This window comes from Zootoca vivipara, chromosome 3, assembly GCF_963506605.1.
Source record: "Zootoca vivipara chromosome 3, rZooViv1.1, whole genome shotgun sequence".
In the NCBI taxonomy this organism is placed as follows: domain Eukaryota; kingdom Metazoa; phylum Chordata; class Lepidosauria; order Squamata; family Lacertidae; genus Zootoca; species Zootoca vivipara.
The window spans coordinates 37155172-37172939 of record NC_083278.1 but is presented as its reverse complement, the minus strand read 5'-3'; positions in this window follow the sequence as shown (position 1 = coordinate 37172939).

Below are 17768 nucleotides of genomic sequence, written 5' to 3'. Positions count from 1 at the left end.
AAAGTACATAGTGCTGGCCCATATTTCCACTGTTAGCTTTCTAGAGCTCACTGAACTTAGCACAGATACTATTAAACAAGATGCTGAAATGAAACGTGAAGCCAATGGCTGAATGTTAGCAATGGGATTAAAAAGAGGGCTTCAGAGCCGACATACTAATCACATTCTGCTTTTTCAGAACTGCAGAGAAAACATTTAACAGTGCATGACGATGACTGAGCAAAGAGGAGCACAGAGCATTTTTCTGCCCAAGTAAAGCCACTACTGAAGATAACATTGCAATTGGGAAAAACTGTGGAAACTTCCTTATGAGTCTGAGTGAGGCAAAGTAGCCTTGAATGATGAAGTTCAAGTGCATCCCTCAGACAGTAAAACATACAAAGAATATGTGAATACCCAGAAACCATATTCATGTGATCAAGAAAGGGAGAAGTTGAACTCACAGACTGGTAGTCAGTGAAGTTGAACTCGGAATAAATTATTGAAATTAATAAACATGACTAAGTTAGGCCCATTAATTGTAATAGGTCTGAGTCAAACTGAGTGGAATACCTTTCAATAAGTTCAGCTATTCCTTTTCTCAGAAGCTCCATGATCATGTTTCTCCCAACGCAGCCTGTTCAGTACTTCCCATTTGGGGATATGAAGAAGAGTAGAAAATGTCACAATGCAGATATACTGAAGACTACCTTTAAAGCCCTGTACAGTTTAAGCTTAAGAACCACCTTCTCTGGTATGAGCCTGCCCCTTGTTGGGATTATCAGTTGAAGGCGTTGTCTCAAACTCACCATCCTCAGAGGGACAACTAGTTGTGGCTTGGGACATGGGCTTTTCAGTTGTGGTGCCCAGAACTCCATGTTAGCAAAGTCACTTTCATAATGCTGAGGGAAAGAAAAGATATCCTGATAACATTTTGCTGAGTAAAGTGAACAGGAACAGTGCATAACCTGAGGAGAAACAAACAGAGAGGCTTCTTTTTTTAAAAGGGATAGGCCTTGTACAAAAATAGGGAGAAATTAAACTAACCGCCCAGAGGAAAGCCTGATAGTTTTTCTATTAATCTCTGTGCAGGAATTTAGTTTGCCATCCTTAAAATAATCAGGGGCAAAATTCACCAGTGATTTTTGGTCCATTTCATCTTGCTATTTTAAGGACATGCAATTTGTTTGACTTCATACATCAAAGGTTATATTTAATAAGATTGATCCTGCGCAGTTTGTGACCTGCCAAGCCAAATGCAGCACAAGGAACTCAGTAAGTGTTGTGCATACATTTAATCATAAATTTGGCTGTCAATCGCAAGACTGTTCAGCATGACCAATAAAGCAAAGCGTAGCTCGCCGTCATATATGGTAACCTGAGAGATGCTTGATAAGCCTCTTGCGTTTACGGTCCCAAGAGGGTAGTCTATTTAGTCTCTGACAGGCTATCACACAAGCCTGGTTGGCAGCATGCAACTTGGTAGGTCATGTTTTCAGGCCTACAATTCCTAAATTATGAGAGAGAGGGAGGGGGGTTCAAGTAGAACCAGATGCTTTCTGCTGCAGGAACAGAACTTTAATGAAGCATTCATTTTATAGTTCCTCCTTGTCTTCAGCTCTCCTCCTCCTCATCTGTTCTGGAGCTTGTAATGCAATTTGTTTGCCACATGGTCTTACAGCCCCATAGGGAAAGATTCAAATGCAACAGCTAAGTGTACACAGGAACTTGCATTCCTACCCCACCCTTCCCACTTTTCAACACATATCTTTAAAGTCTACATGGATTTACTAGAATTCATGAGCTGAGAATAATCAAGTGTGTGCCTATATTTATCCTATGATGAGAAAGAGCCAAATGTAGCTGGGAGGGAGCAGAGTTCAAAACAAATTCATTTTCTGAGGTGGGGGGGGGATGCAGGTCTGGTCTGAGCAATTTCAAAAATGTATGGTGTTCAGCTGAGAAGGGAAACTCACTGTTCCTGCTTACAATGGTCTTGCTCTGAGATAACACTAAACCATGGTATAGCATTATGAGAATAAGCACCAGTAAGCCTCGGGATGAGTGACGTGCTCCTCCTCCTCCTCTTCCAGCATGGATATGAGGACGTCTTCAGAAGTTTCTGCTTCCTTGGTTTAACTGCAGTTTGTTGTGTCATCCAAACCCATTTTAACTATAGTTTGCTGAAACTATAGGTGGCTTGCTTCAATCACGCCCATGAGGCAGATAGCTCAGTCAGCAGAGCATGAGACTCTTAATCTCAATGTGGTGGGTTTGAGCCCCATGTTGGGCAAAAAGATTCCTGCATTGCAAGGGGTTGGACTAGATGACCTTCCAACTCTACAATTTTATGAGTTTATGTGAGTTAAAATCAATCACACTTTAGGGTTTGAACGATATGGCTGAACTGAGATTAATCAAACAGAAGTTTCTGAATTACGGCCATACCAGAGGAGGAGAGTGGGGAGCACTCGGGTCCAAGCCTCCGTCTTGTAATGCTATAACAGGGTTTATCATTATGTCTGAATGCAACCATTGGCTCTTTATAAAGTGAGGCAAAATTTGCTTTACTCAAGCGCACAATTTGTAGAAATGTTATCCTTAAGAAGTACCTTTGAAAAATGTGGGTTTGCGATCTAGAAAAGCTATTTAATTCCATTCTGTTCAGAAACCTTAAAGCAGCTCTTCAAAAATATACAGACATAGAAATTATTATAATATTTTTAAGTGAGAAAACCAGACCTCTATCCATCAAATTACTAAGCATCAACACGCTGTTCATTAGTACCACAGCACTGGATGTCCATCTTCCATACAACAAATAGGTATCTCTCCACCACAGACTTAAACTGGATCAGTAGCAATTCCTCTCCTCAGGAAAGTTAGGGATTTCAGGCAGTAATCTCTTATGAAATTGCTGCTCTTTGGGAGAATCCGTGAGAGTTGTACGTACTGGCACAAGACCAACATAGGTGTCTAGCTTTCCTATCTTCTTGGAGTACTTTCATAAGATTCCCACGATTAATTCAAAGATTGAACCTGGATTAAAACAATTGGACTAGTACATTTAGTCACACGAGGGATGTTATACGAACTGTAGAGATTGCAGAAGAAAGACCTGATGAAAAAAATGTTTTTGTTCCAAAGTGACCCACTCAGGTTTGGGATCCAAATTTATTCCTTTTCATATGCCAGGCTGGTTAGTGCTAATGGAGGCTACTTCATTTCTCCTTTTTCTTTGCCTACGAAAGCTCTCATTGCACGTTGTGGTGGTGGTGGGAGTAGCATTATACTGAACAACTTGAAAGTGCATTAAATGCTCGCTCAAGGAGATGGCTGCAATTAGTGTCAAACATTAATGAACAGTTTGGCAGAGGTCCAACTTGGCTTTGATGGTATAGGGGTGTACCTGGATTGAGTTTAACAAATACTGGTATGCCAAAGGCAATTACATCAACATGTCTTTCGCCAATGCCAGTAAGTAAAAATAATAATGCTATTCCATAGCAGTGGGCGGTGCTATTCATCAATGACAACTTCAAACTGCAGGTGAAGTGTACAGTAGGCAAATCAGGCAGTCTCCATGTTCATTCCATCATGGTGCATAGCATCCAAACAAACTATGTGTGGATGAAAGGGAAAGCATTTTAAGGCAGTCCAGCAGGTGAGGCATTCATTCATTTTTTTTACAAATTACCTCCCTATTTATTTAATGTATTCCTGAGCAATCATTTCTTTTGTTCTCTGCAAAAATATAGGTAAAGGTAAAGGGACCCCTGACCATTACATCCAGTCGTGACCAACTCTGGGGTTGCGGCGCTCATCTCGCGTTATTGGCCGAGGGAGCCGGCGTACAGCTTCCAGGTCATGTGGCCAGCATGACAAAGCCACTTCTGGCGAACCAGAGCAGCACACGGAAACGCCATTTACCTTCCCGCTTTAGAGCAGTACCTATTTATCTACTTGCACTTTGACATGCTTTCGAATTGCTAGGTTGGCAGGAGCTGGGACCGAGCAACGGGAGCTCACCCCATCGCAGGGATTGAACCGCCGACCTTCTGATCAGCAAGCCCTAGGCTCTGTGGCTTAACCCACAGTACCACCCGTGTCCCCAAAATATATTCCCCCATAATTCAGAGCAGTGCAAGTTGGGGGGACGGAGGCTCTCACAAAATATGGCTGGTACAAAAAAAAATCATAGTGCATAAAATTTGTCATTTGTGGGGTAAGGTGAACCCACAAGTAAACTGGTCCCAAGTGGCTCCAGGTCTTTTTTGATTAGTGTTTTTTTTAAAAAAAATAAAATAAAATCCAGAGCTACAGGGTGAGTTTTTCATTGATATGAACCCAGGTTTTCTAAGTCGTTTAAGTTTTATACAGAAAGTCAGGCTGAAAAGGACTAAAGAAGCAAGTTATCTTTTCTATTTTTACCATTCTCTCTCCCCTTCCTACCCCTGGTGCCGGAACTCACCATGAATGTCTCCCTCGTTCTCTTATCATGGCAATGGCACCCAACTGAGAGGTGCCATAACTGAGTTCCAATGAATTCAAAGGCATTCTGCCTCAACCAGTGGAGGAAGAACAAAGCCTTATCCTCCATGAATTTGTTGAATCCTCTTTTAAAGCCATCCACATTTGTTGCTGTTACTACAACTTGTAGGCACAATTTTCATAATTTGACTATGCACTGTGGAAAAGTACTTCCTTTTGTCTCTCCATAAATTTCCAGCATTCCGCTTCATTGGATGTCCCTGAGTTCTAGTATGATGAAAAGAGGGAGGAAAATTATCCTCTATCCGCTTTCTCAACACCATCCATAATTTTATTCCAGTAAATGGAGTTGTATCAAGCAAAAGAAGCAGAGAAGGAAAGGGGCCTTGTGGATGGGCCACTTCTTGGGACATGTCTAAACAACAGAAAAGTAAAATAAAAAAGACAATGCTAGCTATTAGGGGAAATGTGTGATACTGCTAGAAAATGTGATTTTACCCATGTTTGTTCCACAGTGAGAATTTACTGCAAACTGCAACCTTGCTTGATAGTTAGCCTAATGAACCTACAGAGCAATATATTTTTGTTCTTCAATATCTGAACGCCTCAAATGCCAACTTGAGAAACCATGTGGATCCAATTGTATAGCAAAGTGAATATCTTGGAAGGAAAAGCTGAACTACCAAAAAATTGACAATCACAAACATGAACTGAAACACTACTGCTCAGGAATTATAGGTAGCACTGGAAATCTGTGCATTTTAGAGATGAACATCCACCTGGGTTGGAGAAATACAAGCGAGCTATAAAAGTGATTTTTTTTTCCATTTAGCAATAGGTCGCCAAGGCCAAATGGTGGAAGAGAAGACATTCTGACATATGTCAGAAGCATTCTTTCAAGTTCAAGGGAAATCAGTTTTCATAGGAAAGCAAAAGAAAGAAAAATACCTTTTATGAACAATGCTAGAAACAGAGGTGGCCCAAGTGATTTTTTTCTGCTTGAGGCTGAATAGCAAATGGCATCCCCTCAAGTCCAGGTGCAAAGTACCCAAGACTTGCCAAGCTATTTTGGCACCCAAAGCAGAAATACCACAACCACCTCTCCTTCATACTATTGCTACTGTTGCTGCAACAGCTGCTGCTACAATGAATAATCTAACAACTTTCATGACCTCTAACATCAGTTCCAGAAGACGAGCACCTCACAAGAACTTGAAGGGGGAGGCACACAGGGGTCATTTCCATTCATAGGAGCGAGGGGCTGAGGTTCCTTTGCCACCCCGCCTTAAAATATTTAAGGAAGCCACTCTCCCCCAAAGTTGGTGGGCATTGCCACTCAAATAGTGTTTGTGTGTGTGCTATGTCTTGTGATTGATTATGCAGGTTATCGGTGGACCCAAAGTTTATAGCTGTGGACTGAAAAGCAGCAGAAACAATTAAAAAATGATCCACTTTCTGCTTAAGGCAGGGAAGAATGTGGAAGCCGTGGTCCTCCAGATGGGGTTGGATGACAACTCCCATCATCCCGACCATTGGCCATGCTGGCTGGGGTAGATGGAATCCCAGAATTTATTTATTTGCTATCATTCTGAAGTACCATACTTTTCCGTGTGTAAGACTAGGGTTTTTTTTTTTTACTCTAAAATAATGTTCAAACCTGTGGCTCGTCTTATGCACAGAGTCATCTCCCCCCCGTTTTCTTAAATTGGAGTCCCCCCAAATAGGGGGTGTCTTATACATGGGGGCATCTTATAGACAGAAAAATGCAGTACATTTTAAAAATTGATTTTAATATGTCATATTCTGTTCTAAATTGGCCATGGCGGCTGGGCAGATGGGTGTTAATCTAACCACCCTTATTTATTTATGTATTAATCTAGTGCAAATTGTTTTAACTGATTTAAATATTTAATAGTCTGCTGTACATTGCTTTCACTGGTTTTAATATTATATCGTTGTCATAGTGTTGTAAGGCCACCAGCCACCCCACCCCTTCTGGTAAAGGGCAGATAAGGAATCCTATAAATACATACATAAAAAGTCATTCATAGAAGATTGCAAACACTTCAACAACAGTACAATGTGCACAGCCTGTTTCCTCTTCTCAGAAAGATGGTGGTCTTTGCACTGCTTCGCAAATCTTGCTCTTCATGTCTTCGTGCTTCCCTTATTTGCAGTAATTCTAAAACAGGGGATTTACTGTGGATACCTTATGAGAATGGATGATATCGACAACAAGAAAGCCTCCCCGTAGGGGGAAAATGTCTCTTATCGAACCACCTTTCCCTCTGTAGCCCTAAGGACATGAATTATGACCTTCAATTTGAGCCTGGATAAGTAGATAAAATTATATTTACATATACAGTTATTCTGTATATAGAAGAGGAAGAATTTCTCCTTGCAGTGCGTTTCATGTCGACAAAGTAGATTTCTATTCTAAACATGTAAGACACAGAATTGCAACATAATAGTAAGACTAATATGGAGGATGACATATAAAAAAATACAACTTTTTGTGAACATTTTTGGAATGGAACTGCAGAGCACTTCTGAGTTAAGTAGACCTGACATATCAAAGAAAAGCACAGTGATAGGAGTAAATTATGTTGAGTAAATCATATGCTATTTCCACTGACAGTCTGAGGTCTCGAATAAATGTCTGCCTTAAAAATATCCCAGGGCAACCAAGCAGAAACAATATTTCAACTACTTTGCAAAGTCAATAAGGGCATAAAATCTCACCCCTGTCCAGCCATCAAATGTGGAACAGGTGCATACATATGCCCCTGAAACATTTGACCATTAGGTGTGCCTAGGGTCAACATTTTTATTATTGTGGAATCTGTAGACTTTATAGTTAATAAGAAGGAGACAAAACTCATCTGGATGAGAAGTAGTTAGCTGATGGCATTGTCAACTATACCACCATGATTAAATAGAAAGCTAAATTATAAGATCATTCCGTGTTTGTGGAAATCATCTCCCAGATAGAAGAGCATGTGTCATAATAATGTGTAATGAACAGCTTTCCCCCCAAATAATTCTGAGATCTGTAGTTTGTTAAGGATGCTAAGAGTTCAGTCCTGTTCCCAGAGCTCTTAGAGCAACCATTCCCATAGTGGTTTAACAGTCAACCCCTTTTCACAGGGAATTATGGGAGAGGAATTGGAATCTCTTAATTCACAGCATTCTAAATAATCACATAAGTACAATTAACACATAACCAGTGGGTATTTGTTATTCTGGGCAAATTAAGGTGGATTAAAAGAGTGGTGTCTTTCGTTTGTACCTTAAGGAACAACTGAATAAATGGACAGCAAGTGATATACGTGGCTATATTAATCTGCTGCTCTCAAATCTGCCTAGGTAGTTTTGAAATTTGTAATCAAGCTCCTCCACACTGAAAACATTTTCCTTTAAAATGTCATTCATTGCATTACTTAACCTAATGGCTCTGATTCTGCATTTTAAGTGTTCAGCACTCCGTGTGGTTCAAAAGTGTTCAATAGTTCATCTGATAAATTGCCAATTACCATTTGGCTTGGGTCTCAGCAAAAGGTTTCCCTCTCACTCTGTTGGGTAGCCCCTGCATTGCATAGTGTCCTTGGGGAGGCACTTAACACTTTTCTTGGTACTCAAATAGATGTCTGAATACTGGTAAACGGCAAATCAATATATGCACCATGTATTGTGTTTAGTGCTGGACATATAAACCAAAAAACCCTCACAATTTCCCCCTCTATATTTCTTGTAAGTGGAGAGAAGTACATGACACTCAAAATTAATGGATTTTTTCAGCTTTTATTGTTCGATTTACTCAGGTTTTCCTTTCAAAATACTCTAGTTCGTGTGGGTGTGGGTGGTGTAGTTTCCTTCCCCTTATGGCAGGTGTGGGGAACCCTTGGCCATCCAGATGTGGCTGGACTACAAATCATCCATTGCCATTGGCCATGCCTGTTGGTGGGGATGAGAGTCGCAGTTCAGCAACATCTGGAGGGCCAAAGGTACCCCATCCCTGCTTCACATCATTTAATGTACACATTGTGGTGGTGTGGTTGTTGCTCCCCCATGGTTAGCTCCCAGGACACCACGTCGTTGAAGCAAAACAGGGTCTGGTTCTGACCAGTGTCTGGGTGGAAGACCATCCACATGTACACATTAATGGGAAAAAGGTGGGAGACAAACGTATGGAAAGTAATTCAATTAATTTTTTGATGTAGTCTGACGTTCCAGGTCATGTAGCTCACACAGATGGAGTTGCCATTTCCCATGCTAGTGTTACTTATCCCTGGGCAGTATCCATATAATCCTTATGAGGTGGATGGCACACAGAATATCAGACATTACCAATGTGGTCATGGTGGGGAGTACAGAGGAAGTGGCTGGCCCAAAGTCACTCAGTGGTGGGGATTTGAACCATGGTCTCCCAGATTGTACTCCAACAATCTAACCCCTACACCACACTGGGTCTCTTTCCTGTGGCCTTGGTCAAACACTCCTATCACTGTAGCTCTCAAAATCCGCATTTGCTATGCTGAAAAGCAAAGCACTAACTAACCAGCTTCATATGTTTTCATTCCTCCTTGAGATTTAGATGCAATTAAAAAAAAACAACAATATAAAGCTTCATCTTCAGGCAATGGGGACACAGTGGAACAACTGCTCTTCCAAACAAAGCAATCACCCACCAGATAAAGTGCAAGCATTTTTGTGGGGCAAAAAGTGGGGAAAGCTAGAAGGCAAGACTACCTCATATCAGGTAACACTGGCACTGGTTTCTTTGAGGAGTCCAATGTATGAAATAAAATGCCTCCCTGTTCCTTTATCTCTCATCCTCTTGTAAAGAAAATTAATTGTTTAGCAAGGATATTATCTCTCTTCACTGGAATGGCAGAGGGAAGGTGCTATGCTCAATACCAGGGCAATCTTCTTTCTGTCTATAATGCAATAACTGCAGAAAACAAAATGGCATTTGATCAATTCCACATTATCAGAGGAGCTTCTCTAGATCGAGGGCACACAGCCTTATTGATTTTGTTGGAAGTGGGAGAATCCAGAAGGCCACTATAATAAAATAAAATAAAAAGACTATGAAGCCTGCTTGTACAGTTGGCTTGGTAGAATTGATGGCATCCTTGTATGCAAATATGGCAGAGAAGGAGGACTGATAGATTATCTTCTCAAATTTGATTGGATCCATCACCACTAGTGATGAGTAATGTTCCCCTCACTCTGCAATTTCAATAATAATAATAATAATAATAATAATAATAATAATAATTTACACCCTGCCCATCTGGCTGGGTTTCCCCAGCCTCTCGGGGTGGCTCTCAACACAATAAAACACAATAAAACATCAAACATTAAAAACTTCCCTAAACAGGGGAATGAATGAATGAATGAATGAATGAATGAATGAATGAATAGGGATGAAAAATTATGATCCACCTGGGAGAGCACTCAGGGGATCCCATGTCTGAAAATCTGGATAGTCATTGGTTTATCACCATAGGCAACACTAACCTAGATGAACCAACACCCTGACTCAACAGAAGGCAGCTCCCTGTGTTCCTATGCCTCAAACAGTTATAAAACGTTTGAAACGGCTAACAGATTGAGACTGAATCCTGACAAGACAGAAGTACTGTTTGTGAGGGACAGGAGGTGGGCAGGTGTGGGTAACTGTGCCCCTGAAAGACCAGGTGCGCAGCCTGGGAGTCATTTTGGACTCACAGCTGTCCATGGAGGCGCAGGTCAATTCTGTGTCCAGGGCAGCTGTCTATCAGCCCCATCTGGTACGCAGGCTGAGACCCTACCTGCCTGTGGACTGCCTCGCCAGAGTGGTGCATGCTCTGGTTATCTCCCGCTTGGATTACTGCAATGTGCTCTATGTGGGGCTACCTTTGAAGGTGACCCAGAAACTACAACTAACCCAGAATGCGGCAGCTAGACTGGTGACTGGGAGTGGCCGCCGAGACCACATAACACTGGTCTCGAAAGACCTACATTGGCTCCCAGTACGTTTCCGAGCACAATTCAAAGTGTTGGTGCTGACCTTTAAAGCCCTAAACGGCCTCGGTCCAGTATACCTGAAGAGCGTCTCCACCCCCATTGTTCTGCCCGGACACTGAGGCCCAGCGCCGAAGGCCTTCTGGTGATTCACTGTGAGAAGCAAAGCTACAGGGAACCAGGCAAGGGGCCTTCTCGGTAGTGGCACCTGTCCTGTGGAACACCGTCCCATCAGAGGTCAGAGAGATAAACAACTATCTGACATTTAGAAAATACCTAAAGGCAGCCCTGTTTAGGGAAGTTTTTAATCTGTGATATTTGATGCATTTTAATGTTTGTTGGAAGCCGCCCAGAGTGGCAGGGGAAGCCCAGCCAGATGGGCGGGGTATAAATAAATTATTATTATTATTATTATTATTATTATTATTATTATTATTATTATTATAAGGAAATAAGGCAAAAAGCCACCACTGGACTACTTAGGAGTACACCTTCTTTCCGCAGAACCATGTGGATTTCATAGGAGCCTTGTTTTTTATAAAGCATGTGAACATGGCAACACAGACCCATGATTGGGGGCCACAAGACGAAAATAGCTCTGGCAGTAGGAATGAACAGATCAGCCTAATAGCAACTTTGGGGTGGGAGAGTTGGGGAGTGAAGAAAAGCCTCCCAGTGCAGCACAGTCCCAATTAGGATTTCACCCCCTGGCAGTTGCTATAGGAATTTTTAAAAGCAGGTGTGTGAAATGCAGGTGCACGTTTAATGCATCAGCCTCAGATCTTGGGGAAAGAGAAGGGATGTGTAAATCTGGTGCTGCTTTATTGTAAAGAGGGGAGGGAGGGGAGAGAGTTTGCGGTAATTTTCTAGTCATGTTTGTTGAAGAAACATGGCTAGGATGAGGAAGGTGAGCAGAGAGAAAAGGCGTAAAGTGCTCCTGAATGGCATTCTTTGTTTCTATTGAGCAACGCATTGTGGCACTTTGTGGTGAACGATGGATATTCCTTTGCAGGCAGTATAAGAAAGTGTAATAGCTTTCTATTACGAGAAAATTTATGTTGAATTAATTCAACCAACATATGTTTTTGAAAGCCGTAATTAGATGTTGAAGTATTTGACAATTCTTTGCAAGCATGAATACATTTGGAGCAGAAACGTAAACTGTAATTTCATGGAGTTACTATATAGCAACCAGCCTGCCTAGGCAAGGAAGTGCTTTGCTACCCACACATTTCATACAATTTGCCTAAAGCGGAAATCCCTTCCAGGAGGTAATATGCATCCAAGACAATGGATTTTTTAGTTACCGGTAGGTAGCCATGTTGGTCAAAACAAAATAAAAGAATTCCTTCCAGGAGCACCTTAGAGACCAACTAAGTTTGTCATTGGGATGAGCTTTCGTGTACATGCACACTTCTTCAGATACACTGAAACAGAAGTCACCAGACCCTTATATATAGTGAGAGGGTGGGGAGGGGTATTACTCAGAAGGGTGGTGTGAATTGGCTGATAGGTGTGGTAAACCCGTTGCCGACTGTTAATGACTGCAGTTGGTCTTACAGGAAAAAGCAAGGGGTGAAATGGCTAAAAATAGCTTTATCATATATAATGAGATAAGAATCCAATGTCTCTATTCAGCCCAGGTCTCTCCATGGTTTTAAGTTTGGTAATAAGTTGCAATTCAGCAGGTTCTCTTTCCAGTCTATTTCTGAAATTCTTTTGTAATAAGACAGCTACTTTGAGATCTTGTATAGAATGTCCTGGGAGATTGAAGTGTTCTCCTATTGGTTTCTCTGTCTTGTGATTCCTGATGTCAGATTTATGTCCCTTTATCCTTTGGCGAAGGGTTTGGCCTGTTTGTCCAATATAGAGAGCTGAAGGGTACTGTTAGCATTTGATGGCATACACAATGTTAGAAGATGAACAATTAAATAGTCCTGAGATGGTATGTTTGATGTTGTTGGGGCCATTAATGGTGTTGTCCGGGTGTATGTGGCAGCAAAGTTGGCATCTGAGTTTATTGCAGGCTCTGGTACCAGTGTCCATGTGAAGTCTGATGGTTGTATTATTGTGGGTGAGGAGTTGTTTAAGATTGGGTGGTTGTCTGTAGGCAATGAAAGGTCTTCCTCCCAGAGCTTGAGAAAGAGAACATTGGCCAAGAGAGGTTGAAGATCTCTGATGATGTGTTGTACTGCTTTAACTTGTGATTACTAGTGGTGTTCTGTTATTTTCTTTTTTGGGTCTGTCTTGCAGCAAGTTCTTTCTGGGTATCACTCTGGCTCTGGTGATCTGTTGTTTAACTTCTTTGGGTGGGTATTTTAGTTCTAAAAAGGTTTGCTGTAGATCTCTGTCTGTAGAGTTGGAACAGATGCGGCTGTAACGTAGGGCCTGGATTGTTTGGGATGGTAGCTAGAAGCATGTAGATATGTTTGTCGGTCAGTTGGTTTATGGTATAAGGTGGTGTCTATACGCCCATCCTGTATTTTTATAGTAGTGTCCAAAAAATGTATTTCTTGCATAGATTGCTTCATTGTTAGGTTGATGGTGGGGTGAAAGTCATTGAATGTTTGGTGGGAGGTGTCCAGGGTCTGTTTACCATGTGTCCAGTTAATAAAAATATTGTCAATGGATTGCATGTACAAGAGAGGTTTGAGTGGGTAGGCGTTTAGGAAACGTTGTTCTAAATCTGCCATGAAGATGTTGGCATACTGCGGATTTTTTGTGTGCATTTCTTTTTGTTTTCTTAATTAAGCAGATTCTAGTCTGAAAATTTCCTGTCTTAATGAAATCTGATTTTTATGTAAAAGTTCTAACAGAAAAGGCTTCAGAGAGCTGTTTGAAGCTGTTGTTCTTGCAGTGGATAATTTTGTTCCTATTGATTCACTGTATTAAATAACAAATTTTAAAGAACGACGCTTCAATAATCTGGAACACTTTTAAAATATGCCAAGGAAAGGAGATAATCTGCAAGAGTCTTATAGTATTAAACTCACAATGGTTCCACTGGTATAATAATTATCATTAAGTAGATATAAAAATACCTCAAGTGTAATCAAAATGTGCTAATTCGATAGCAATTGCATTGCACTCTGATAGATGTTATATGGTTTTTAACTGACATGCACAGGCCACCTGAATGAAGTTTGTGGACCACAGTTTGGGCTCTCATACCATAATGCAATCAGCTAGATGTAACTGGAAAATGCTACACACTAGAGGCTGCCAACATGGTGCTCTGCAAATTTGTCGGACTGCAAATGGTCACACCTGCCATGCTGGCTAGAGCTGATGGCTGTTGTAGGCGAGTAGCATCTGGAAGGTAGCATGTTAGCTACCACTGCTGTAGAACTGCAGAATGAATGGTGCAGCATATTTTTTTCTTGATGTGCATTGTATTTTGTTTGCTGGTTGTCTTCTGTGTCTTTTATTCTTCAGCCTAACTAAAGCATGAAAAACACAGAACTTGAGACAGTAGAATGGATATACAGAAATATTAAAAAAAATTTAATGTGTGTGCAAATTATATCCTGCCTTTCCATCCTTCAGAATCCACAAGGCAATTGTTTTAAAGCAACAATCTGTATCTGTAGATCTGCTTCGTTGGATTTTTTCTTTTAAATTACTCTTTATTGGAACATTATTTTTTTCCCTAATACAGTGACTTAAAAAGATGTAAAATAAAAAAATTCCTTCAGTAGCACCTTAAAGACCAACTAAGTTTTTATTTTGGTATGAGCTTTCGTGTGCATGCACACTTCTTAAAAAGATGTGTGAAATGAGCAATGTGTAAGGTCAAAAGACGGTCTGTTTCTGATATGGATTCATCATATCAGGTGAGACTGCACACATTCCCACTCCCACAACCCTAAACACAGGGATTGAATTTAAATACATACACTTTGCATGCCAGAATATGTAGAGTGAAAGACATATAGGAAAAGGAAGTTTGCATGTGCGTGCACACGCACAGACACACAAACAGCAACCGTACAAACTACTAACAAATGCTCTTTCATCTTTAGAACACACCAAATGAGGTTCTAACTTCAGGAAATGTGTGTAGTCTTTTAAAGCTTTCAGGTTTTGTCAAAACCAGGCTCAATCTGTCAGTTATTCGCACTGCTGAGTTGGGAGGTTTCAACGCATCGATCCACAATACATATTCCATTTCCTGACACAGCAGAAGATGAGGGAGCCTGCCTGAGGGGTGCCATGCCTGCAGTTTTGCCACAGATCTCGGTGCTTCAACCTGACAGCTCTAAGGGTGTATTCAGTATGGGGGCGGTGGTATTTGATTAGTTTTCCTGGATATAATGCCAGCACTTCTATCTCGGGTTTCCAATGTTCCTTTTATGCTGCATTACCTGTTACGTTGTGTCATCATACAACCATATCACACTTAATTTCATTCACACCAGTGGCCATGGTTTGACACAACAGTGGATGTCATAGAGAGTATCGCCACCCTTTATGCATATGTGTGCTTCTGTTCCCCCCCCCCCCCAGAATCCACCCATGAAACAGCAGGAAAGAAACATACGTTGGAGCACCACTCCACATTTCATCGCATGCTGTGCTCCTTGCAAATGGCAAGGAAATTACAGGGCAAAACTCCCACGGTTATTCTGAGTTAATGGGGTTGCAAACAGGGTTTTTATTCCTGGAGGAAACTAACACGGAAATTAGTATTAAACTTTTGCAAGATTCCGCAAGTTTTCCAGAAGTGGCTTTTCCTTTGCGTGAAAAATCACATAAAATGCAGATACTATCAGGTAACGTAACACTGATATAACGCAACAAAGTGCTGTCTGAATGCAGCCTAACAGATGAGCATTAATCTAGGGCAGGGGTCCCCAGACTACGGCCCGGGGGCCGGATCCGGCCCAATTAGCCTGCCAATCCGGCCTGCGACGACCGCCGCCGCCCGCTCTTACGGTGCGCAGCACGGCAGCGCTCTTCCGGGTTGGGAAAAAAGCGCCGAAAATCCTTTCTGCGCATGCGTATGGGCTTCTCCCGACCCGGAAGAAGTCATTTCTGGTGCACTTCCGGGTCGGGGGAGGCCCACGCACATGCGCACAACGGATTTTCGGCGCTTTTCCGACCCTGGAAGCGCGCCACCGCGCCAGTAAGCGCCCGTGCGCATGCGCACAGGCGTGCACTCCCCTGCCCGCCGGCCCACACAGGCGCGCGCTCCCCCGCCCTCCGGCCCGACGCGCAATCGGCGCGGTGGGAACTGGCCCAAACGCCGGTAAGTCTGGGGACCCCTGATCTAGGGAGTAGCCATAGCTCAGCAGGAATACATATTTTTTGATTTCTGTAGGTCCCTCGTTCAATCCCCGATTCCCCCCCCCACCTGTTAAAAGGATCCCAGGAAACAGGGATGGGGCTGTGGGGAGATCCCTCTCTGAGATAGCTGGATGAACCAATAATCTGACATGTGGTAAGGCATCTAAATCTGTCTAATGCTAGGGCTGGTCCAAAATATATCTTTAAAAGCATTACTAAGCTCCATAAAGGCACAAAAGGATCACACACACAGCCATATTATGCAGGAGTTGTGGAGCACCACATGCGTTTCATGCAAGCTCTCCCCTTCAGTGCTGAACATATAATAAACCAATGATGCTTAAAGTGCTGTGGTGATTGAATGAGGGGAAAAGAGGCTCTTTGTGTGCTGTTGACAAGAGAAGTCTGCAACGCCAGGTAAAATTAAGCTTTCGCTTCTTGTTATTTGATATAGTAATATAAAAACCATAGGTCTCTGAGTCTGTAACCAAATTGACTATAGTAAATAATGGTAATAAATATCACCATCTTACTTCCAAATAATTCAACTGAGAGAGAAAGTATTGACACAATACTTGAAATAACTAAGGCTGTGCTAGAATTTCTCCTTCTGAGCCAACTTGGGAGGTTCTATCGCTACAAAATCAGCCAGTAAGGATAGCAAAATACTTTAACACTGACCTTTCCTGACACTGACCTTTACTAACACTTTACCAAAAACACAGATAAATTTTATATCTCCATCCTTATCAGAAATTGTTAATAAGGAGAGGGGGGTCATATTCATAGCTTCACAGAGTCGTAAGACACCAAAGAGTTATTCCATCTAGTCCAACTATTCTCACATAAAGCCTGGGCAATAACCCACCAGGCCTCAATAGTTTAAGTCACACAATCCAGATCACCATAGAATCACAGAGTTGGAAGGGACCAAGAGGAACACCTAGTCCAACTCCCTGCACTGCAGGAATTTTTCACCCAACGTGGGGCTCAAACCCACAACCCTGAGATTAAGAGTCTCATGTTCTACCAACTGAGCTATGTGGAAGTGTCTGACCTGAAGTGATTTGGTTGACAATGTTAGGAAATGTTGCGGTACAACAGCACAATTGATACTGCCAACAGAAAAAGCATCCAGCCCTGACTGAAATGCTAAGTAGTTTTAACGTGTGTTGTAATGTGATTGGGGTGTGTGTGATAATTTATTTAGTAAATTTTTGAAATATAAAGATAAAAAACAAATGAAAAGTTTTGTTGGTAAATATATATTCCTTATGGAACACTAGGTCTTGAGTCTTAAAGCAACTGAATCCTGTGCTTATGGCAAGTTGATACAGTGGTACCTTGACTTACGAACGACTCGACAACCGAATTTTTCGACTTACGAATGGGGCTAATGGCCGCGCGCTTACGAATGTCTCGACATCTGGGGAAAAACTGTGGCGGTTTTAGATAGGGATTTTTCGACTTACGAATTTTTAGATAGGGTTGCTTCGACTTACGGATTTTTCCGTTTCCAATGCATTCCTATGGGAAATCGCGTTTCCAATGGCGTTTTTCGACTTATGAATTTTTCGACTTACGAAGCTGCCTTCGGAACGGATTAAATTCGTAAGTCGAGGCACCACTGAAATTAAAATTGTGTTCACATAGCAATACTCCAAGTAAACATTTATTGTTTCTAAATTAGTCCCCTTGAATAAAACCTTGTGTAACCTTCTAGTAACAACCCCTGGACTTTCAGGATTTATTTTGAGGCATTACACTACTATGAGATTTCAAATACAAATAATTGGTGCATGCATGTCAACTTGTTCTCCTTTCTGAGCTTCTTTGGAGTTCCTTGCCTCTTAGTTTTCCAGGCCACACCCTGCATCAACCATGCTACTATCCCAATCCAAAGGGAATTGTCTGCTGTCATGCTACTGCAATGCACATAAGTGGCAGACCAAGGCTGAGGAAGTGGAGGGTTGTACTACAGAGTTGTAAGTGCACTATCTGAG